General features: G+C 36.6%; 1 protein-coding gene across 11 annotated transcripts in view; it reads left to right on the top strand.

Annotated features, from left to right (window-relative positions):
- Positions 1-2,990: 2,990 nt before the first annotated feature.
- The window catches only part of LOC143246601 (tetraspanin-9-like), a 71,874-nt gene continuing 48,696 nt past the window's right edge, over positions 2,991-26,168 (top strand). For 3 of the 11 annotated variants that reach the window (XR_013026064.1, XR_013026061.1, XR_013026060.1), the window contains exon 1: positions 2,991-3,434. The gene's annotated coding sequence lies outside the window, so the exon portion shown is untranslated. Of the gene's footprint in view, positions 3,447-19,454; positions 19,774-26,168 lie in introns of those variants that run through there. The other 8 variants (XR_013026065.1, XR_013026063.1, XR_013026062.1 and 5 more) reach the window with 6 other exon arrangements.

Raw genomic sequence — 26,168 nt, forward strand, 5'->3', positions numbered from 1 at the left:
GACTTTGCTTTCGAAATTTGATTAGTTTTAACTAAGCTTATGTTTACTTTCAGTTTATATTATATTTTCACACAGCAACAAGAGTGTGTACTAAAGCTACTACTGCTATTTATTATAAGAAAATTTACTTGATGGCACTTTTGATAATTAAGTTGGTTTGGAATTTCGCACAAAGGGGTCTCTGTGCTAGCCGTCCCTAATTTAGCAGTGTAAGACTAGAGGGAAGGCAGTTAGTCATCACCACCCACAGCCAACTCTTGGGCTACTCTTTTACCAACGAGTAGTGGGATTGACCGTCACATTATAACGCCCCCACGGCTGGGAGGGCGAGCATGTTTGGTGCGACGGGGATTCGAACCTGCGACCTTCAGATTACGAAGCGCACGCCTTAACGCGCTAAGCCATGCCAGGCCTTGATAATTAAGAGATGGTTGAAGTCGTTTTCTCTGTTTACAGAAGTATTCGATATTTATATTGGTGATCGTGATTCGTAAACTTATTTGATGAGGTCAGTCTTTGGTATGTCATATTATTACACAACTTAGCGTGTATTTATCTTATGTGTATCTATATAAGGAGAAGGAATCATAACGCATTCGATTTTCCATCAGCATCATTTTTCGTTCACTTTATTTTCAGTTAGTTTACAAAAACATGATGTCTAATATGCTGCAGATCAGTCGTATCCTAATGATTAACTTATGCGGCTGCAAACCGGAGGTTCAGTATTAATAAGTGGATGCGTTATAAGAGTAATTGTCAATCCCATTATTCGTTTAAAAGGTGGACAGTGATCTTGTGGAAGCGGGTGCTGTTGGCTGACAGCTTACCTTGTGGTCAGTAATTCAAAATTAAGGACTGTACGTCCTGTGGACCTTGTACTTTAGTCCCTGTGTTACCAAGGTGCTGTTCAGACTGTAAAAATCAATATTCATCGTGTATTTGTTTCTAAGGTAACGCACACACTGTTCGACAACTGCACGTCTGAAATATTAACCAAGTGTTTTTACTGTGGAAGAAACGATTCTTTTATTTACAACGTGCTTTAGTTATTTTCTTTTAAGAAAATAAAAAACACAACATCATGTACTTGCATCGATCAACTGAAGAAATAATGATTTATCTATAAGAAATCGTTTTTTTTTTTTTGGAAGCTCAAACACATAAACGCTGAAAAATAAATGAAACTGCTTATAACGTGTCAGAAAACACGTGAGTTGTCTTGTTAATTCATTGCTGGTATTGTGCGTTTTCTGCGAAATGTTCTATCAAAGTCTTGGCTTTTCCGCTGGGAATCAACAGCGACGAGAGGTTTCTTAATAAAATTTGCTCTCTTACGATCCACAACTCTCAACAGAGTAAGGAATCAGTTGATAACACCCAAACTGTCTTTTACGTTATATTTGTGACATTGGTAGAGTTCTCTGCTTTCCTTATACTAGGACGTTAAGTCCTTGTGTCAATATTTACCATTACTACCCATTAATGAGCAATTGAAACACTATCGCTTGACGTATCATGACGTCCTATCCAATAGAAGCACAGACTGAGGAGATGCGTCATGCAAACATTTGGGTGGGCTAAAGTATTCGAACTTGCTTTCAAGAACGTGCGGGTGAGATTATTCGAATTAGGAGTAGCAGCTTGTAATTACGTATCCACGAAATATGTGAATAATGGCGTATCGTACAGAGTATATATATATATATATATATACACAGCAATGTAAAAAAATAATCTACAGATGTCTGGTTGAATGATAGATAAATGCACAGAAGTGTTAATAATTAACGATGTAGGTACATAGTTCATAACGTACAGCACTGTTTTCCAAACTGTGGGGCGCGCTCCCGCGGGGAAGAACAAAAATAAGTTTGAGAGGACAATAACCTGACAAAACTAACATTTTGGTCCCGCATTTACTAACTTCTTACAAACATTTTTCACTAAAACAAAATTATGAACAACAGGTAAAGTGAAAATGCTGATTTTGCTGTTATATCTTGCAATAATTACTTTAATAGAGGGGGGGTCGCAAAAGAATCTTAGATCGATAAAACACAAGGTTTTTTTAACGCAATAGGCTATTTGCTCTTTGTTAACCACGGGTGTCGAAACCCAGTTTTTAGCATTGTTCGTTTTTGAATTTCGCCTATAGCTACACGAGGGCTAACTGCGGTAGCCGTCCCTAATTTAGCAGTGTATGACTAGAGGGAAGGCAGCTGGTCATCACTACCCACCGCTAACTCTTGGGCTATTCTTTTACCAACGAATAGTGGGATTGATCGTCACATTATAATGCCCCGTGTCCGGGATCCGAACCCGCGACCCTTAGATTACGAGTCGAACGCCTTAACCCACCTGGCCATGCCGGGCTTTTAGCATTGTAAGTCCGCAGATGTGTCGCTGAGGGGGGATTAGATATGTGGACCGATATTTTTAAGCTACTTGAATAACAATTTAAATAATTATTTGCTTATTAATTATCTATTGATCATCTATTGTGAAAATACAGTGTAAAACACCGTTTTATAAGAATGTTTTGCTTAAATAGGTCTATATCACACGCATACACACACACAGTATTTTTGTGAACTACATTGGATAAGTTATATGTATTTGTTTATTGTTAAGCACACATTTACACAATGGGCGATCTGTGTTGTTGTCACCACGAGTATCGAAACTCAGTTTTTAGAATTGTAAGCCTTAAGGCTTTCCTCTGAGTTCCTGGGGAAGTGGGTCAGATAAGTTATAAATGGATATGATACCAAAAAGTAACACTGGTTAATTGAGGAACGAAAACAAAGAAATCCATGGTTTATTTAGGCTGTTTTTCTAGCAGAACTGAATCATTTGTATGTGTTTTAAGTAACACAGGTATGTTTGTTACGTGCAACACGAGCTGATGTCAACACCGAGTCACGTACGTGACTCATCGTTTGGATACACTTTGCTGTCAGCAAAGTTTTCAGTCGTAGATCGTCTATTATAAATCCTTAAACCTAAACAGATGACAAATACAGTACTCTTGTTAGGACCGCTTTTCTCTCATTCCTTTATCAGTTTGATAAATATTTTAATCCGTTACTCTCGTAGCCAGAGATTGACGTCACGAACGTTTGACGTCACGCTACCCTGGAAACAAGCTCGCGTGTGCTTTCTCCGTGAAGAGAACATAATTTTCTTCCCATCAGCTGGAAGTGCGCGAGCACTCACTACGCCGCAAGAAAAACGAGTCTGGCCTTAATTTCATGATAATGTATGTGAGATATGTTTATGCTCTATTAGCCTAATAACTGTTATTTTACAGAAGTGGTACCAAAGTTCACGAAATTATGATACAACCTTCGCGGCTACTTTATTCAACGACTCTAGAGAAACATGAATTAATTAGGCGTGTATCGTTTTTTTCTCATATTTTGAAATATTGGGTATGTATCAATGTAAGTTTTGTGATTGTTTTTTAGTTTAAGCTCGTAGCAATACCTTATTTCGTAATAAACATCACACGTACTAATAAGTAACTTAATCTTAGCTATATTAAGGTGTTTTATAATTCTTGTCGATAGTTGGTTCATAACCATCAGCTCTGTTAAACCTTTTCCTGATGTGTCACTGATATCGTCTGGTAGCTCTTCACTTACGAAAGTTCGAGAGTATTTTGAAATGAACGAATACTGGTGACGTCGTTAGAACGGTTTTTAACAGTTTACCAACAGAATAAACTACGAAGTGTTTCTTCAGTATAAAAAAATACTAAAACATTTATTTAAATGTTATTCATCTATTTCTTTGTTCTCAAGCCTTGACTTGACCACCTAATCAGCCTTGAAGCTGTTATAAAATTATGTTTAAATATTTTACAGCGCCACCCGTAAGTAAAGGCTTTCTTTGTTTATCCGTTCGTTTATGTTAGAGCGATACCACAACGAGCCATCTGCTATATTCGCCGCTGGGAATTGTACGTCGTATTTTAGCTTTGTAAGTCCGTAAAGCGACCAACGTTTTAGCGGGGCTGGGAGGGACATTAGTAAACGCACGAGCATTGGATACATTTTAAAACTTCGAACGAAGTAATTTTATAAATTGCTCTGTTTTTTGTTTTTACCAAACCCGCCATAGGCTATTTGCTGAACCCACTGCGGGAAGTCGAACCCTGGACTTCAGCTTTTTAAGCCCTTAGACTTACCACTGTTTCATCATAAAATTGCATGTTTTTGTTTAATAACCTTGGAATAGAAACGAAGTGTCAACGTGCACTAGAAAGTGTTGAGACACTTCCTATAATAATAGTTTTTATAGCAGTGTTTTTCAAACACTATTAACTCCGCAATAACGAAAATAACACGGGGAAGGGGAACATGTAATCATCTTATATGCCACAGTAAATAGATGAAAACACATTTGATCCAGACGTGTTATTTTTCGGTGGTACGTGTCTGAGATTTAGTGAGATGAAGACGTCCAGGAGAGACTTGTATTCAAGATTTTTCCGTATCCGTTACGCCTGCAGCCTATGCTTACGTATACATGAGGTGCGTCAACTGTCCCATTCAACGCTTTTACATTTTTTTCAGGCATTACCATGGATACACATTTAAAGTTCCTGCTTTAAGAGTATTCTAGAGATTACGGAAGACAAGTGATAACATTATATTCAACGAAAGGCTTCGCATAGAATTTATAGAAAAATAACGTTCTTTCAAGTGATGGTATCTGTTTACTATACACTACCGATTTGCGAGTAACTTTAATGTTTATAATAGCAATTACTCAGATCTAAGCTTCATCCACAGTCATTTTCCATAATCTACCTCCTGTTTGTTTGTTTTGAATTTCGCGCAAAGCTACACGAGGGCTATCTGCGCTAGCCGTCCCTAATTTAGTAGTGTAAGACTAGAGGGAAGGCAGCTAGTCATCACCACCCACCACAAACTCTTGGGCTACTCTTTTACCAACGAACAGTGGGATTAAACGTAACATTATAACGCTCCTATGGCTGAAAGGGCAACTATGTTTGGTATGAATATGATTCGAATCCATGACCTTTTGATTACGAGTCGAGCACCTTAACCATTTGGACATGTCGGGCCTTTCTACCTTCTAGCCTGCTGTATGTTCCTTTAAGATGAAAAAAAAACACAACAAGAAACATTCAGTCCAGAAGGTACGCTAGGTTCATCAATCATTATTACGTAATAATAATAATAAAACGTATTAAATGTCAGAGTTGTAGAAAGTACCACAACTATGTGACATTTGATGTCCTAGCTTTTTTGTACTGTGACGTGTAGAGCCTGTGTGTACTGTATGGTTGATTAAATTAGTGATGGGAATGTTTATATCTTTGCTTTATCAGTAAAAGAAAGGAAAGCAAATGTTGTAAAAAAATCAATGGTTTTAAAAATTAAAAAATTAAAATAAAACTACGAGTGACAGGTTAGGCCGCTGACCAACGTTAGCAAGTGGTAACAACATAGATCTATTATCCTTTTCTAAAACATCGAGAATTGGAAGATTGTCTCTGTAAGCAAATATTCTGACTTTAGAGGAAAGCTAGTTACTAATTTATTGTTCGATAACTGAAGATTTTTTCAAGAAACGCTAAATTCCATAATCGTGATTTTACGGAATGTTGAATCCCAGTCGATTTGAAGAGCTCTGGTTCGAGCGAAATGCGTCGTCGGCAGTAGCTACGACAGATATAGCGTGGTTGGAATACTATTATTATACACTATTCTAATTCTTTAAAACCTCTAAAAAACTAGATTAAGAATGTAGTGTTTACAAATAAAGTAGGCCTAATATTGATGTATTATTACAAGTAAAAATGTAATTAAGCTTCGGCGGCTTATAAAAGGTGTACACACCATAACAAACGTTTAATCACGTTCAAAGGCAACGTGACGAGAGAAGGCTGTTGGAGCGCCATTTTCTGAGCATATTAAAGATTATCCTCGTATTAAAGATTATTTTCTTTCTGTTATGGCCATGAATTCGTCCGTATGTAATGTTTGGGCGCATTAATACAACAACATTAAATGAACAGATGTTTGTATAACTGAAGAAAGCTCTGCTGTTTAAAACGCGAAAATCAGGTTTTAATGTGTCAGTTGCTTAGTGCATTAATAGAAAGAATCGGCAGTCAACAAAACCTAGAGAAACAAAATATAAAGTAGAAAGAAACAAGATTTTTATTCATATTCACACAAGGCTACTCAAGGGATTTGTTTATTGTTTGTTGTGAGTATTGAGCAAAGCTGCACGAGGACTATCTGCGAAGGCTATCCCTGATTTCACAGTAAAAGACAAGAAGGAAGGCAGCTAGTCATCACCACCCATCCTTCAACTCTTGGGCAACTCTTTTATCAACGAATATTGGGACTGACCCTTCACGTTCTAACGACCCCACGGTTGAAAAGGGGAGAATGTTTGGTGGGACGCAGATTTGACCCCACGAACCTCACATTGCGAGTTGAATGCCCTAACCACCCAGTTATGCTAGGCCTACTCGAGGGTTATCAGCGTAAACTTTCCTTACTTGTGAAATGATCGGCTAAATGAAAGACAGCTAGTAAATAGCACTCCCCAAAATAAAGCTACTTTGATAAGACCGAACAGTGGGGTTCGACTGTCACCTTTATAACGCACCCACACTGTGAATCTCGATCTTATATTTTTCTTTGAGGGGGGGGAGTAGAAACATGACTCAAACATTGGATCCACAGAACTATGGTCTGTTAGGCTAACAACCCATCTTCTCAAAAGAATATTTAGTATGTCTAATATGTTAATATAAAATTAAATTTCAACTTTTATTTGAGAAAAAAAGGCAAAATCGTAGTTACATGAATCGCTTCTAAAGATCCAGTGCAGTTTCTTTTTAAAAATGTAAACATATTAATCATAATGCGTTTTATCCTTTACATATTTCTTTCTGCTGGTTAGTCTCAAATACTAGGCTTAACTTAAAATGTCTCGTATCATTTTGTGCAATATAGAAATAAATAATTGGTGTCAGGAGTTTCCTCGCTATAATTACAGTATGACTGCGTTCATTCTACTCATATTCCAAACATTTACCAACTGGAATTATTAGGCATATTTTAGTAGGAATTTTCTTTCAAATACTTAAGACTTAACCATACTTCCCACAAAATTATTTTCAACTTTCAAACAGTCTGTAATGGAACGTTAATTGTTTAGTTTTTTATTATAGTTACAAATTTAATGTATTTTCAAATTATTCTTAAATGTAAGCATAACCATGTAATACAAAGACATGTAAATGAGATTGATTTATAATTCGAATTATTCCTTTCTTGGTTTTGGTTTGAATTTCGCGCAAAGCTACACAGGGGCTATTTGGCACTAGCCATCTCTAATTTAGCAGTGTAAAACTAGAGGGAATGCAGCTAGTCATCATCACCCACCGCCAACACTTGGGATACTCTTTTACAAACGAATAGTGGGATTGATCATCACTTTATAACGCCCTAACAGCTGAAAGGGCAAACATTTTGGTGTTACGGGCATTCGAACCCGCGACATTCAGATTACACATCGAGTGTCTTAACCATCTGGCCATGCTGGGCCAATCAGATTAAGCAGTTTATAACAAAACTAGAAGGTATTTGTAATTAATTTTAGAACAATTCAATTTTTCGCTTGAGTCAAAATCCTCATTTTATCACAGACATGTAACAGAAACAGTAACTACCATTTCTACCGCAGTGTCAGAGCAATAAGTCTGCGGACTTTCACACTAACAACTGGATTTCGGTGCTCGTCGTAGCAGATAGCTCATTGTGTTTTAGCTTTATGCTAAACTACAGACAAACTGCAATTTCCGCCACAGCATTTCCACTGTCGACAACAGTGAATGTTATGCAAGCGTGAAAATATAATTCCTAACACGAAACCGTTTATGATGGTCACCTACCGGAAACTTTGGCTAAAATGATTTGATTCTAGGCTATTAGTACTGCATAGCCTTCGGGATTCGTTGTCCACATCGTTTGATATCGTGTGATAATTATTCTTTTCATTAGCTGCTTTGTTACCATCTCACGTTATTCTTAACTCGAAGGAAATCATTTATTTCCAAATACCCGGGACCACACGAGAGAAAATAAAATCGTTATTGGAATAACCTGAGAAAAGAACAAAAGAGTCCAGTCTACTTTTATCATTTTCTGCGAATGGTTTGTACATCTCAACTTGAATACAGATACGCGAAGATAAAAGTACACAGTGACTTGCGTATTGTTGCACAGACTCTCAACACACTTTTATTGTGGTGTTTTAAATTACTTAGACAAAAACCGTAAAGGTTTTTGTTGTTTTTGAATTAAGCACAAAGCGACACAATGGGCTATCTGTGCTCTGCCCACCACGGGTATCGGAACGCGGATTTTAGCGTGTAAGTTCGCAAACATACCGCTGAGCCACTGGGGGGTAACTGTACAGGTACTGGGAGACAAGGATAATTTTACACTGTATTAGGTTGTTGATAACAGAAATATCCTGTAATAAAATGACTATTGAAACAATACAGTATTAGGTTGTTGGTAACAGAAATATCCTGTAATAAAATGATTATTCAAACTATACTGTGTTAGGTTGTTGATAACAGAAATGTACTGTAATAAAATGACTATTGAAACTACACAGTATTAGGTTGTTTGTAACTATAATAAAACAGCACTTTACACTTTAACATATTTCATTGTTTGCAATAGATATATACCATACTTTAGTCACCTATAAAGACAGTTTTGTTTATTCATTACGTTCCCGCACTATTACTTACACTAACCCGGACGACCTTTAGATGTATTAAAATAAATATTTGATATTCATGTACATAACTAACAGTATTGACTATACTATAAATATCAGTTCTAATTTTAATTAATCAGTCTGTAAATTTGTGTCCACAGCAATGACACATTTAGCTTTTTTCAACCTTCTCTTACGTCACTTGTGGCAGAAAAATAAAGGAACATAAGGTGGTGCTGTAAAAATCACGATGCATTGTAATGAGAGCGTGTAACTCAATGAGTTACACCAAAACTCTTTTTACGGAGTGGCTATTCCATGAAGCGGTATTCATAAGGGAATTTCAGGCGGTTGAACACGTTAGTGAAAGTGTCATCCATTAGTTCGGAATATGACATGGTTATAAACGTTGTAGTTACCGAACATCAAATTATTTTTTTCAGTTCCACACATCTCTACTGTTACGATGTACATCTATGGTGAATCTCTATTGAAAACGATATGTTGGCCTAGGCTTACGACAATGTGTTTGTTTGTTAATTTTTGAAATTCACGCAGTTTCGTGTAGCTAGACGAGGGCTATCTGCGCTAACTGTCCATAATTTAGCAGTGTGAGACTAGAGGGAAGGCACCTAATCATCACCACCCACCACCAAATCTTAGGGTACTCTTTTACCAACAAATAGTGGGATTGACCGTAACATTATAACGCCCCCACGGCTGAAAGGGTGAGCATGTTTGGTGTGTATATTTGGTAACTTGTTACCTCAGTTAGGTACTTAAACCTTATATTCTAATATTATATGTTCTATAAATTGCATTACTGTTCAAATTAACGTGTTTCTTTACCGTTCATTACCGGTGGGTCACAAGTATTGCATCATATTAAGTAATTTTATGTTAATGCCTAATACAACAATCGGTGTGTAGAGAACTCCGGAAAAGTTTGTGCAGTGTTTCAACTTTAAGTGATATTCTAACATGATGTTTGTTTGTTTGTTTCTTTACTCATTTACATATTCTTATTCTTCTTGTATTTATTTTTATTTGCTGTAAAACTATTGGAGTGTAAATAGGCAAAATAATATCTGTATTCGCAGCTCTGATGATGACAACCTGTACGAAAACCAGTCAAGAAATTAACAATAAAACATTTACTGTGCAAAAATCGTTTTGCTATTATTGTAATTCTCTTCACAAAATAACAAGACGCTATGAAAATTGTTTGTTTAAGAGCAAAGTTTGGCCAGGTATGGACAGGTAGTTAAAGGCACTCGACTCGTAATCCGAGGGTTGCGGGTTCGAATGCCCCTCACACCAAACATGCTCGCCCTTTCAGCCGTGGGGACGTTATAATGTTAGGGTGAATCCCAATATTCATTTGTAAAAGAGTAGCCAAAGAGCTGGTAGTGGGTGGTGATGACTAGCTGTCTTTCCTCAAGTCTTACGCTACTAAATTAGGGACGGCTAGCGCAGATAGCCCTCGTGTAGCTTTGCGCAGAATTTGAAACAAACCAAACAGCATAAGTCCTCAAGCATGCCTCTTAACTCGTTATTATTTATTTCACAGTAAATACAAGTTAAACACTTTCCACTACATTTCAAATTCGTCAAACTATTTATTAACTATAGTGTATTGGAAGTCATGACTATAATAATTGCCTTCAAATAATACCAGTTAAAGATGATGGGACAGTATGAAATTCATAAGGGGTCTTTCACATATTTTAGACACTGGTTACTTTGTTGCTTTTGCTAAGGGCCCGGCATGGCCTTGTGTGTTAAGGCGTTCGACTCGTAATCTGAGAGTCGTGGGTTCGAATCCCGGTCGCACCAAAAATGCTCGCCCCTTCAGCCGTGGGGGCGTTATAATGTGTCAGGCAATCCCACTATTCGTTGGTAAAAGAGTAGCCCAAGAGTTAGCGGTGGGTGGTGATGACTAGCTGCCTTCCCTCTAGTCTAACACTGCTAACTTAGAGACATCTAGCGCAGATAGCCCTCGTGTAGCTTTTCGTGAAATTCAAATACAAACAAAGCATTTGCTAAATTTTGCGACTTGTTTTTATACAGAGAAAAAGGCTAGAAAAGCATTTATTAAATGTCAAATAGTCTTAATTAATATATGTTAAAGACATAAATATTCAAATGATATCTAACTTTTGGGCTGATTAATTTGTTTTCACGTGTCATTATTTTTTAATTTTTATAATAACCAGAGGCCTCAATAGACAAGCGAGGCCAAAGCACTCTGAACCTCTGAGACGGCCTGCCTCCAAATTAAAAACACATCTGTAAAATAATTTAACTTATCGCAAATCCGCATATGTTTTTTATATGGTAAATGACGAATAGATAACTCGGGGTAAACTTCAACAGACACAAAACACTTGATCTTATTTGGAAATTGACACAATGATAAGTGACTACATATTTTGCGAAACAGGGTGGAATACAAGACAGTTTTTTTGTTACAATAAATTTAGTGTTTTGAAGCATCGTGATAAATGATGCTGTTAAGACCATAACGAGTGTGCATACACACCTATGTATTTACTTCCTAATGTATGTCTAGGTAGTTAGTTATACGCAAAACCTGACTCTGAGCACGTACCTTTCACTTTTCCTTAATCATAATTTTGAAAATTTTGAAATTTGCTATCATATTTCATTGTTGCTTACAGAGAGCAGTTCAAACCCTGATCAGGTTTACTTTAAAAATAAGATAGTCACTCTCGCAATATTTTTAAGCATACAATATGGAAAAAAAAAATCGCGAAGATTTTGAAAGTCCATTGAGATGACCAAATACACTGCTGTCTTTGGGCTATGTGTGGTTAGCGTTTAGTTGTAGGCTATTTCATCTCCACGTCGCACGTAATGTTTTCGTTAAGTGATTTGAAAATTGAGATATTAAAAAAAAACCTAAAGACTACGTGAACGTCATAAAACTCAAAAATATATTATGCTCCAATTTAGGACGTTCTAAAGCTATTTTTGGACTGAGTACTATAGAGTGACATGTGCTTAAGACAACTTTGGTAGGCTGCTATAGGCATCAGTATATCTAACAGCAAATATGACTGTAAGGCTTACGTAGACATTAGTATCACCTCTGGGAATAACCTGAATGTATCACATTAATACTGGGATATTTGCTACCAATTTAGAAGATGTCCTATGTCCTATTCAGTTGATATTCTAAGGATGTTACAGAACTTTGATTATTGTTAGTTGCAACAGCAAAGAGTGACACAATTATGAAGATATATTACTGATATTCTGAGAACCTCACATATCTCTGATTATTTTAGGTAGCGACAGTGAAAATTGACACGAATATAAATATATTTTATCGATATTCTAAAGACGTCACGGATCTGTGATAATCATAGATAATGAAACTTCGGTCCTCAAAACAAAATTTATATCGACAACCACCTACTTTACTCATGTTGCCTGTCTTGGCGTCTCAGCGTTAAACTTGTGGGCAGAGCGCCAGATGGTCCTTAGCGCGACTTCGTTCTAAAACAAGCAAGCAATCAAACGTAATATTGATATAAATCTACATATATCACAACGTCTTATGGTATAGGTAGAAAAAGGAAAACCAATACTGATCCAATTCAAAGGACAAACGGTCTAGAAAGCGTAGGAAAAGCGCAACTGTACCGAAACGTCTTCCATGCAGCTCCTGTATTGTAAAGTGCGCAACGCATGTCAGAAGCTTCTAACAAAATGCATTAAAGATGTTATTTCATAGACAATTAATGTATCAAAAAAGCAGAGCAGAGTTAAACGTTAAAGTTAATTTGAAAATTATGAAGCAATATTACACGTAGTCTATTGGTTGATTCAGTTGCCAAAAAAATATCTCCAGTAATCTGACTGCCCAGGTACAGCGTCCAATAATCTGACTCTCCAGATACAGAAGATTCAGAAAGTTTATAAAAATATAATGAATATATAAGTTTTTATACAGAAGAAATTCAATCAGATACAAACAAAAAGTATTATTAACACAATTATATTAAAAGAAATCGATACATGTAATCTTTCTGCATTTTTTCTATTGGTATCTTTGTATATCTTCAATTATCTAAGACTTCCAGTGACAACTGAACCAGTCTAGTCGCAAAATGAATGAATATGGATTTTTCAACTAATACTGAAAATAACGACCGCATGTTTATGATTTTCCCTAATGATAGCAGTAATTAAGGTAAGTCTTTATAAGTCTCACCCGTTATCCTAGGTGTCGCACAAAATATTTTTTAGGGTTAAAATTACCAAATATTAAGGTTTAGTCTGTGAATATTAGTTTGTGGTGTTATCGTTTTGTCTTGCTGGTTATCTTAGATGTCGCATAAAGTGTAATTTATGGTTTAAAATGACAAATATTAATTTTGAACTTATGCACATTATTTTGTGATGTTAGTTTAGTATCTAGATTTAGGATTAACCCAAATCTTCATAGTGGGCCTGGCATGGCTAAGTGAGTTAAGACGTTCTACTCATAATATGAGGGTCACGAGTTCGAATCCCGGTCGCACCAAACATGGTTACCCTTTTAACCGTGGGGGCGTTATATTGTGACGGTCAATCTCATTATTCGTTGGTAAAAGAGTAGTCCAAGCGTTGGCAGTGAATGGTGATGACTAGCTGCTTTCCCTCTAGTCTTACACTGCTAAATTATGGACGGCGAGCGCAGATAGTCCTTGAGTAGCTTTGCGCGAAATTCAAAAAAAGGAACAAACAAACAATCTCCCTAGTGACGTAAAATATCGTTAATAACTAGAGTATTCAACTGATTGCATTCTAATCATTGAAGACCTTTGGTTTTCCTTTGATTTATGACATAATGAATTTCTTATCAACTTTTTAAATTGAATAAGATTAACCAACTTATATGTTGATATTTTGGTCTGATCTATAAAGTTAACTTCCCTTCGAAAAACATTTACTCTGTTAATATATTCTAAAGACGGTTCGTATGGGTATTAAACTAATATTAAAATAAAGTACAGAACAAAAGTATGGAAACAAGTAGAAAAAAAGCGCAAAATCAAAGAAGCTCTACTTATACAAGAACCCAAACCAAAAGTAAACCAACATAAAGGAACACATTTATATTAATTATTATAGTTCCCCGCTGATCGAGCGGTAGGTCTACAGAGTTATAACGCTAAAATCAGGGGTTCAATTCCTCTCGGTGGACTCAGCAGTTAGCCTGATCTGGCTTTGCTATAATAAAACACACACACATTAATTAATAACATAACATTTAACTGTAACGCCCTCTAGAATTTCGTACCCGTTACACACACTTCTCTGAGACAAGTATTCACCAACGGTCAGTTGCAAACATTCTTTGTTAATCTGAAGATGACCTAAGAATGTCTAAAGGTTTTAAAACTCGTACAAGCCGCCTTGAGAATACAAATGGGTTTTTTCGTTATCATGAAACTTCTATGTTACATTCAGGTTCGAATCCATGCAAGGTAGGCCTGGCATGGCCGAGCGCGTAAGGCGTGCGACTCGTAATCCGAGGGTCGCGGGTTCGCGCCCGCGTCGCGCTAAAACATGCTCGCCCTCCCAGCCGTGGGGGTGTATAATGTGACGGTCAATCCCACTATTCGTTGGTAAAAGAGTAGCCCAAGAGTTGGCGGTGGGTGGTGATGACTAGCTGCTTTCCCTGTAGTCTTACTCTACTAAATTAGGGACGGCGAGCGCAGATAGCCCTTGTGTAGCTTTGCGCGAAATTCAAAACAAACAAACAAACGAAGCCGCGATGGAAGAAAACGTAGGTTGAAATAACAAATTTTCTATTGCTTGTGTTTTGCTCTGAATAATAAATTGCCTTGTACGGCCTGGGGGTTAGATCCTCGACTCGCAATATGTGGATCGCAGGTTTGAATCCCCGTCTCACCGAACATAATCGTCATTTTTAGTTGTGCATGAGTTTTAATGCGACGGTCAATCCCACTGTGCGTTGGTAAAAACGTAGCCCAAGACTTGGCGGAGGGGGGATGTTGATTAACAACCTTCCGTCTTGTCTCTCTCTACTAAATCAGAGACGGCCAGCACAGATAAACCTCGTGTAACTTTGTGCGAAATTCAGTACAAGGAAATTGAATATTAATTTGTCTTTCGTGTGAGCAGCAGCAAGTTTATGGACATTATAGTTCGGGATTTGATTTCCTGCTGGGTTCACAGACCGCAGATAACTCATAAACTTGTCTTTATTCACTTAGACGCCAAATTAATATTTGGAGCAACAAAAGGACAGCAGGACTTAATTTAGATGTATGTCAAAGAAAGCAAACGTGAGCACTTTAAGAAAAAAAATCAAATTCAGGGTAGCAAAAGCATAAAATATATTTTCTAAATTAATAATTAGCGCTACCTATATTAATAATCACTATAAGCTCATAATGTTCGAGTTTTTTTTGCGAAATTTCATTTTGGGTCTAATGAATACTTTACATTTTAAGTAGGTCGATTAACACTTTATTTAATTTTTATATTAGGGCCCGGCATGGCCTTGTATGTTGAGGCGTTCGACTCGTAAATCGAGGGTCGCGGGTTCGAATCCCGGTCGCACCAAACATGCTCGCCCTTTCAGCCGTGGGGGCGTTATAATGTGACGGTCAATTCCACTATACGTTGGTAAAAGAGTAGCAAAAGAGTTGGCAGTGGGTGGTGATGACTAGCTGCCTTTTCTCTAGTCTTGCACTGATAAATTAGAGAAACTCATGCAGATATCCCTAGTGTAGCTTTGCGCGAAATTCAAAACAAACAAATAATTTTTATATTAATGTGGGCCGTGGGTACGTTAACTGACTATACGATCAGATTAGAATAATCCAAGAATTGCTTTGGGTTCTGTTTATACAACAATTTGATTCTACTCTATAGTTTCAAAAGTTAGACAACCCTTTGTGTAGCTTATAACGAGAATTCTGAAGCAAACAAAAGCCTATTAAATTGTGTTTTATCATTTATTTGCTTGCTAATAATACGTGTATATACTTTTTTTCCAACCATGTTAATCGGGTTATTATTATCCACTTTCCCAAATGATTCAGCTTGGTCGCTGGCATGTAACCCATTGTGTTGAAAACTGTCATAATAATGCTGTTTAATGTACCGTATTTATCTTGGTTGGAGTCTAAATACGTTAAAAAACGTAGCCATCTCAGACAGCTGACTATTCCACTCTCACGGAAAGTAGACCATCCTATTTATCTGTCTGTTTATGCCATCCTTGTTAACTTATAAGCGTTTAAAAAGACTCGTATGCAGAAAGAGATGATCTTTTCATATGTTAAAACCAGCTCAAAACGTTTATTATGTTTATAGATAACGAATATAAAGTTTTGTTTTGGCACAGCTTAGTTGAAGTTCAATTCCGTGAACGTGCGAGAACAATCCATTTCAGGTCAACAATGCCAGTTGTCGCTCGAGTTTTTTTGTTTTTTTTTTTTTGTCAGACTTAAACAGTCTAAATATTCTTTGTATTCCATTTTTGTACAATAATAGATATAATCGATTGAATGCAAAATCTACCAGCATAAGAATGTTTTTTTAAAAATATATCATTAATATTTATTACTTGATAATTACAACCTCTTGAAAGTCGGCGGCGAATGAATACAGAATGTAAAAACGAATTGAATTGAACATTGTCTACATTCTAGGCAAACAACCGGTGAAGAATGAAGGAACTGGTATACGTTAACATTAAATAGTAGTGTTAATAGCAACTACTGAATAATTAAAGTTAGCTGTTTGTGGTTTGGTTTGAATTTCGCGCATAGCTACACGAGAGCCATTTGCGCTACCTGTCCCTAATTTAGCAGTGTAAGACTAGAGGGAAGGCAGATAATAATCAACACCCACCGCCAACTGTTGGGCTACTATTTTACCAACGAATAGTGGGATTGACCATCACATTATAAACGCCCCATGGATGAAAGGGCTAGCATGTTTGGTGCGACCGGATTCGAACCCGCGACCCTCAGAATACGAGTCGAACGTCTTAACCCACCAAGTGTTCAAAAACTACATAGGTGTTTATGCCTATATTAAGCACTCATTCACCTGTGTTTTAGAACGTTCGCTCTACTTTCACACTGTAGTGTCTCAAGTTTTAGTGAGTTCCTTACCCTCTGTATATTAGAACACTCACACTAGCTTCTAATGTTTTATCCCTTTATTCAATGTTTTCAATGAGACCGATCTTTGTAAATACATTTGGTTCCTCACGAGTTAAAACTCGATAATTTAAAAGTATATATTGCAACCACCACCAGTTGGGAAACATCTAATGACTCTTCCTGGAACACTAAAGTTCCATGAAACACAATCTGATAATCATTGTTACAGAGAAGCAAAAATGATTTCAACGTTTTCTTGATAAATTTTCTTTACTATAAAAAACGAATTCTACATAATTCACAAACTAAATCTAACGTAAATTTTACATTGTGAAGAAAAAAACAACTTGTGTTAAAACAACACTGGTGTATGAATACTAGAAAACAAGCTGAAGTTTGAAAACAACAACATCGCTACAGGATAACAAAATAGTGCATGATTGTGTTAGCTGATGCAGAATGTTTGTGCTTTGCCGAAGATGCGTTTCGCTCTATACAGAACTCCTCCGGTAGCAAAACAAACAACTCAGAGTTTTTTGCTTCATTTCGAGATCACATGCGTTTATTTTGGATAACGTCAAATTTCACCTTCAAAAACTCATAAAATGATTTTTCATATCCAAAATGATCAGCGATCCGGTTCGTTTTTTTGAAGAGGCTCAACTTTTACGTGCCTATGAAAGTTGGTACAAACCCGATTATAATTTACTGAGCTATTACTTAATCCAAAACTGCAAAAAAATACCTCCATTTATTAACAACGATTCAAAGTGATCCAGAATCCAGATCTTGATCAAGTTTCCGGAAGGACTGTCCCATTCTGACCTCCTATGTTATGTAAAATTCTATTGAACATCAGTCTATTAACTTTTGAGATACACGAGTTAAAACACACAAATGCATGGACCCCATTGTAATACTCTTATCATTCAAACTCTCCAGGTCCCGTATACTTTTACCAACTTTTATATAACTGGTGAAAGTTTCTGAGCTTTGACTTTAATATAATAAGAACTCTCATACTTAATGTAAGGATGAAATTCGGTACAAATCCAACTACACTTCACAGGGTTATTAACCAAAACCGCGGAAAAGCCATATCTACCCATTATTAAAAAATGATTGCAATACGCTCGCCCCCTACCGGAAGTGATGGTAAAACGGTTTAAACATGTAGTAAGCCTAATACTAACTTCTTAGGACAAGTATAACAGTAACTGTTCTCGCCAACTTGATTTGGTTTGTTTTGAATTTTGGCGCAAAACTACTCGGGGGCTATCTGCGTTAGCCGTCCCTAATTTAACAGAGATGGACTAAAAGGAAGGGAGCTAGTAATTACCACCCATCGCCAATTCTTGGGCTACTCTTTGACCAACGAATAGTGGGACTGACCGTAATATTATAACATCTCCATGGCCGAAAGGGAAGCGTGTTTCGTGCGATGGGTATTGGAAACCGCAAGTCTCAGATTGCGAGTTAAGGACCCTAACCACTTGGCCATGCAAGCCACTGCCAAAGCGTAAATAAACGTACACACAACAACCACCACAACTTTGTTGCAGTGATTATGAGGAAAGTTAATAACAACTTACACAAACAGTTGGCCCAGCATGGCCAGGTGGTTAAGGCGCTCTACTCGTAATTCGAGGGTCTAGGGTTCGAATCCCCGTTACACCAAAGATGCTACCCTTTCATGCCGTTAGGGCGTTATATTATCACGGTTAATCCCACTATTTGTTGGTAAAATAGTAGCCCAAGAGTTGGCGGTGGGTGTTGATTATTATCTGCCTTCCCTCTAGTCTTACACTGCTAAATTCAAACAAACAAACAATTTTTATATTAGTGTGGGCCGTGGGTACGTTAACTGACTATACGATCAGATTAGAATAATCCAAGAATTGCTTTGGGTTCTGTTTATACAACGATTTGATTCTACTCTATAGTTTCAAAAGTCAGATAGTGTCGTGTAGATTTGCGCGAAATTCAAAAAACAAAGAAAATTGCTGAATAAGTTAGTGGCATTACAAATAGATGATATAAAACACTTTTTGTTCTACCTGTGATGAAAATCGTTAACCTTTCTGACCTTTGACCAACATGAAACGTTCAGGGTTTTTTGGGTATGACTCAGAGGGATTCCAAAACCCTTTTTCCCATTTTACGAGTTTGACGTACTTTTCTGTTTTCTCCTTTGTTATTACTCCAGGAAATGATGCACATACGTACTCTTTTCCGCCATTCACGTGAAGCAAAAAAAATAAATAAATAAATGCCGCTCTTGGCTATCAAACATAACGAACGTCATCAAAATTATTATCTCAAAATTCGTATGTTAGAGTGAAGAAAGATGAACCCAACAGAAGAAACACTTTATTTTTATTCGCTGTCTCACGGCCCAGCTGGTTATAATAATGAACTTGTATGCACTTTTCCATACCGAGTGTGGATCATATGATTACGTGTGCTGTTACAGGCAAAGTAACGACTGTTAAGCTTTCTCACCACGAATGTATCAGTGCGTCAAGTTCGCACTAGGTGTTCGCTTACTACTGCGTCGTCTGACGTTAAAACAAGAATGTGTAAGTCAGTGTAAGTCGATTCATTGTTAGAACTGAGCTGCTCATTCCTTACGCGCATATTGTACGTACCTTCACGACACTAAGTATGTTTTACAGAGATGATATTGTTCTGAAATGTACAAGATGTTTTAGAAAATGCACAGTAAGAAAAAACTGTGAAAACGGAGATTCATTCTTCATCAGATGCAACGTGAAGCGTTACAAAGAACAAACAAAGTCAAGTCAACAACAATGTTTCATGGTGCCCAGACAGAGTAAGTAGAAATTTAATCATTTTAACTAATTACCATAAACGTGAACAAAGTTATGGTAACTACTAACTACCAATAGCTATAGTGAGGGAAATGTATAGAGGTGTATGAGTGTGTCTTTCCAATCCACATAAGCTGCGTGATACGCAAGCCTCTTTATCAAGAACGTCCAGGATGAATTACAGGCTATTACCAACATAAAAAAAAAAAAGAGTCCTTTTCAGGACTTCTTTGGTGACGTCATTAAATTAGCAGCCGAAAAGTAAGATAACTAAAATTTAGTAATTAATTAAAAATAGTAACTAGTTGATAATCAGACTTAAATAATTGTATGAGGCTTCTAATGATGACAACAGTTTGATATCTGATCGCCACGACCTTACCATAAAGTACTTCTGAAGTTAATGATAGGGTACAATCTCTTTGTTTTTCTAGAGTATTTATGCACTAATCTACTTGTGGGTCCATGGTTTTTGTTAGTCAAATGGTCCACATACGAACTGCACAAGAAGTGTTAACCAAATTACAGTCAATATTGTAACTAACCTCACTAATCACTGCTGCAGTCACACGTATATTTTACATGAAAAAAGAAACAAAAAGAGTGGCTTCACCCGATTTGTTTGGTTGATTCTTTACATTGGATATTATAACAGGCTTCGATTAGAAGTGACCTTTGCCAAATAATTTATCATTATAAAAAAGGCTTTTTGGGTGCTTGATTAATGAGATAAAAGTACGTTTTATAGTCTTAGGAGTAAAGGGAAATATATACAAAATTTAAACGATACATGTCAATTTCACTGTTCAGTTTCCATGGCCAAAACCGATCTTACAGCTAACTCTTTAACATGCAGTCTGTTTGCGTGAGTATTGTTTCCTCTACAGTGATTCAGCTTTCTGTATGCACGCGTCTAGCTCGCGGTCTTATATATTTTTTAAAGAATAAGCTGGAATATCTTAAAAATATATGCATTAACAAGACTAAGGCCCATTACTCTTCTTAGTTTTTACAGAAAGGTCGACATATTATTATTATGGAAAAACAATGCATCAGGGTTTAGCTGCAGATATTACTGCTACTTAATCCTGCTCGTACGTTCTTACTTAATTATCACTGGTGACATGCGTGCGTGACTGTATAAGCACAATTCTATATGTAGTATTATAAGTTTCTTTACTTAACGTTTTTGCGTTATCTTGAATATGATTGCCTCAAAAGTTAACCGGTCGCCAAAATATCAAATTCAAGGTAACTGTATTGTTATTAAAATGCACTACTTGAACACGCAAAAAAAAAAAAAAAAAAATAAATACCGACATGACGTTTCCTCTTTTATTTTACGCTTACTTTATAAATGTTATAAATATATAATGAAGAGGAGGGGACATTTCTCAGGTATCTGGTTCATCTATTTGGTGGAGAAACAAAACTAATAGCGCTTTCAGTTATGCTTGGGACTTTTGCAACGTTTATTCCGGGAAGATTAGTCACAGTTTCACAATGAAAACTTGGCAATGCCGTACGGACATGGTGAGATAAATTAGGCATGGAATGTAACCAGAGGTTCCTCTCCCACTAAATACAAGCTACGTATCTCTTATTTGTGTGTTGTTTAGAGTTAGATTGATATGAATGTAAACGCAAGTTAATGTTTTGTGCCCAGAAGAGAAGGGGGGAAAACGTATCGTGTGTTTTTTATTCCCACCCACCCCGCTTGTACAGCGGTGAGACTACGGATTTATATCGCCAAAATCATGGGTTCGATTCTCTTCGGTGGGCACAGCAGATAGTTCGATGTGGCTTTGCTATAAGAAAATACACACTTTTTTGTTTAGCACTAGATTTAACTAATGAAACCTTATCTGTATTCTGGAGTCCAAAATAGTCAACTTCTTGTACGTCTAAATTTCAGTGGTGTGTATTGATGTAAATCTATACACTACTAAAACTCCATAGGTTTTACACACAGAATTATTTTATAAATTAACTCTCGTTTTTTTGTTTCTTTAGTTTCCTGCGGAAATTACATAGTTTTATTCTCCCGAGAAAGTTTCGTGGTTGCTACGGAAACGACACTAGAATGTGTAATGAGTACTTATAGGCATTTCATAAATTTAATTTTTTTTTTAATTGACGAGAAAATCGTTGATTGGTTCTCTATCGCTTAATGTTGACGAACAAGACGTGTTATACTGTAATCGAATTCGTTGTAATTTACTTATATGTCTTTTTAAAACATCAAAGTAGACGCAGTGTTTCAGACTTTTTTGAATAACCCTGGGTTCTGCTTTTATCAACGTATGGTATAAAAGTAATTAGCAAAAAATACAGAGTATACTGGGGAAAAAACCCCAAAACTTTAAACCCCAACTGAAATAGTTTTAAATAATTATTCTAACAATCACTGAATGGAAAATACCAGTTTTGTTTGTTTTTCTGTTTTTAGCACAGGGTTATGTTCACCACAGGGATTGAACCCAAAATTTAGCGCTATAACCCTTGAGATTTACTACTGATGGAAAGGTTGAGAAAAATATATCTTTAGTACAAACTCAGTTGAAATTAAAACTATGTCCCCTTGTGGCACAACTGTATGCCTGTGGACTCACAACGCTAGAAACTGAGTTCCGATACCCGTGGTGGGTAGAGCACAGATGGATAGCTCAATAATAACGGGATTGACCGTAACATTGTAATGGACCCACAGGGAGCATGTTCGATATGACGGGGATTCGAACCAGTGACACTCAGATTGCGAGTCGAGCGTCCTAACCACCAGAGCATTACGGGCCACCTTGAGTAATAGCAGAAACTTTTTGTCTGATTATTCTTAAGCAACAAGCTTCAGAGTGAGCTATTTGTGTTTTATCGGTTGTGGGTATCAAAACTCAGCATTATAAGCTCTTCAGGCTACTTATATGCAAAAACGGTTCGTTTGGGTTGAGAAAATATTTTACATAGAAGAGCGAACAACGTTTCGACCTTCTTTGGTCATCGTCAGGTTCACAAAGAAGGAGGTAACTGACCGGAAGCTGACCACATGTTTGAAAGGAGTTGTGTAACTGTGTGTCGAAATGTAGAGGGCGGTATTAGATGTTTGAATATATAATTTTTATTTATTTTATTATATTAATATAGGTATAAAGGCGTTCCTTTATATTGGTTTATTTTGGGTTTAAGTTGTTGTATAAGTAAGGCTTCTTTAATTTTGCGTTTGTTTATGTTTGTTTCTTTATTTAGTATTTGAGTGTTTTCTATGGTTATGTTGTGTTTATTTGACTTGCAGTGTTCGAAAACGTGTGAAGGTGACTTTTTATGTTCTTTGAATCTGGTTTCAATTTTTCTACTTGTTTCTCGAATATAGAAGTCGTGGCAGTTATCACATTGTATTTTATAAATAATGTTGGTGTGGTGTTTGTCAGTGTAGTTTTTTACATAGTATAGACCTCAGTTTTGTGCCTGGTTTTTGAGTAAATTTGGTATTAACTGGAATGTCATATTTCGTTACTAGTTTTTGCCAAATGTTGGTTATTTTTCTACTGATGTCAGGAATATATGGTATACAGCAGTATATGGTTTCCTGGTTTTTTGATTCGTGAGCTGTATTTACTTTAGTTGGTTGATTTTGCTTTCTGTCTAGGTGGGTGCGTATAATGTTTTCTACGGTTTGTGGAGGAAACTTATTGATGTTGATGAAGTATTGTTTTATTTTGTCTAATTCATCGTTAATTTTATCTGGTGAGCATAGTTTTATGGCTGTGTTTATTTGGTTTCTTAGTATGTTGAGTTTTTGTTTTGTTTCATGTGCTGAGTCCCAAGGAATGTATAGTCCAGTATGGGTGATTTTTCGGTGGATTTCTGTTTTGAATTGTGTATCAGTTCTTGTAATTTTGAGGTTAAGAAATGATATTTGATTGCTTTCTTCCTGTTCACATGTGAAGTTGATGTTGGGATGTATAGAGTTAATGTGATTGAAAAAAATTAAGTATGTGTTCTGTAGATTTGAATCCCGCAACCGTGTCGTCTACATATCTGTACCAGTATAGTGGTGGATGTAATGCTGTGTTAATTGCTTCTGTTTCAACTTGTGTCATGAAAATATTGGCTAGAACTGGTGATACTGGGTTGCCCATGCTTAGGCCATTTGTTTGTATATAGTTTGGTTGTTGAACATGAAGTTTGTCTTTATCGTGGTGAATTCTATGAGGGTTGCTAACTGGTTACTGGGAATTTCTATAGTTGGGTTAGGGTCTCGGATATAGAGTTCTAAGGCTATCTTGCAGGCTTCAGTGGTTGGAACTTCTGTAAAGAGGGATATAACATCGAAACTGGCCATTAAGGCTTTATGATTAAGTTGATTTAGATCAGACTTGAAATTAAAAGAGTCTTTGATGAATGAGCTGGCTGATGTTACATATTTGGAGAATGCCCATGCTATGTATTTACCAAGACTGTAATTAAACGATTCATATGTGGACATTATTGGTCGTAATGGACAATCTGGTTTATGAGGTTTGGGGATGCCGTATATTTGCGGTGTGCGTGAGTCGGTTTTACGTAGGTAAGAATAAAGTGTTTGTGAAATTGTGTTGGCACAATTCAGGCTACTGTTGAGGTGCCATGGGAGGGGTTATAGTAAGAAGAAACTTAATAATGGTTTGGTTTGTTTTGAATTTCGCGCAAAGCTACACGAGAGCTATCTGCGCTAGCCGTCCCTAATTTAGCAGTGTAAGACTAGAGGGAAGGCAGCTAGTTATCACCACCCATCGCCAACTCTTGGGCTACTCTTTTACCAACGAATAGTGGGATTGACCATCACTTTATAACGTCCCCACGGCTGAAAGAGCGAGCATGTTCGGTGTGACGGGGATTCGAACCCACGACCCTCGGATTACGAGTCGAGTGCCTCAACCTCCTGGCCATGTCGGGCCAGAAACTTAATAAAGTTTATCGTTAGTTCTTGTTAATAAGAGTGTTATTTCTGCCTGAAATCCGAATAAATAAACATTATAGAAACGGTACCACTTGGTAATAAGAACAAGAGGTAAGTGGTTTAAATACTACTTTTAAGTATTTCTGATTCTGAACCCATAAGGGACAAATAGAGAGAATAAGAATGTGCAGTAAGCGTGATTGTTATCAAAATGTTAAGCCTATTAATGTGTAGCGCTTCGCAAGCTTTCTATATTTAAACTTTACATTTTAAGGAATAGAAGCTACAATTTGTATAATTACATATTGTTTGTTGTCGATTGGCTCGTAATCTGAGGGTCGCGGGTTTGCATCCCCGTCACGCCAAACATGCTCGCCCTCCCAGCCCTGGGGGCGTTATAAAGTCACGGTCAGTCCCACTATTCGTTGGTAAAAGAGTAGCCCAAGAGTTGGCGGTGGGTGGTGATGACTAGCTGCCTTCCCTGTAGTCTTACACTGCTACATTAGGGACGGCTAGCGCAGATAGCCGTCGAGTAGCTTTGTGCGAAATTAAAAAAAAACAAAAAACTAATTGACGGCACAGTTATCAAACCTCGACACTGATTTTTGTTATTTTATTATGAGTTTCAAGTTCTTCAGTTTTTAGTTTGACGATTCATAGTTCCTTGACATAAATTTGTCTTCAATTTACTCCCATAAATTATCAGTGGTGCTGTTCGGAAAATCTGAGAATTTTTGAATGATTTAAAAACAAAAAAAAAAACAGTAATTGTGAGCAACATTTTCCTATACGTATGTCAGTCAGCAAAGCATCAAAGTTTCCGTTTTTTGTGAGCATAAGATATATCAAAAAATAAAGTTTCTGAAATTCTCTGGTTCTACATGAACCAAATGTAGCTGTTTTCAGTCCTGTCAGACCCATGCAGTTACTATTTCCCACATGTTTCTTTAAATGATGCTATTGTGTAACACAGATAACACTAGCTTTTGATTACGTATTACACATTCATTCAAGGAACGGTTTGACAGATATGAACACTGTTTACGATTTTTGATTTTATAGATTTCTATTGAATACAAAGTAGCAAAGAACCAGTTTAAAATTAATCTATAATTTCTTTACGGATAATTTCTTTGTTATTGTAAAAAGTTTTACCCATTACAAGGTTCTGTAGATTTTGCATAAACTTTGATCGCATATTTTTTTTTAAGAAGCCAGAATAATTTTGGAACGAACGAAACGTTACCCTTGTCGGTATTATCACAGGAACATCAAGTACAAAATACGTTTTGCCACCTGGTTTTATATTAAGAAAATAACAATTCGCTGTGAGTCAATTTGTGCAGAAAGATATATAGTGGCTATTTAATATTATATACTAGAAGGAAGAGGCTTAGTCAATAAACTTAAACACTTAAGCTAGTTTGTTCAACTATTGAGATTGGATTGTTACTACTATAG

This window comes from Tachypleus tridentatus, chromosome 3 (assembly GCF_004210375.1).
Source record: "Tachypleus tridentatus isolate NWPU-2018 chromosome 3, ASM421037v1, whole genome shotgun sequence".
Taxonomy (NCBI): domain Eukaryota; kingdom Metazoa; phylum Arthropoda; class Merostomata; order Xiphosura; family Limulidae; genus Tachypleus; species Tachypleus tridentatus.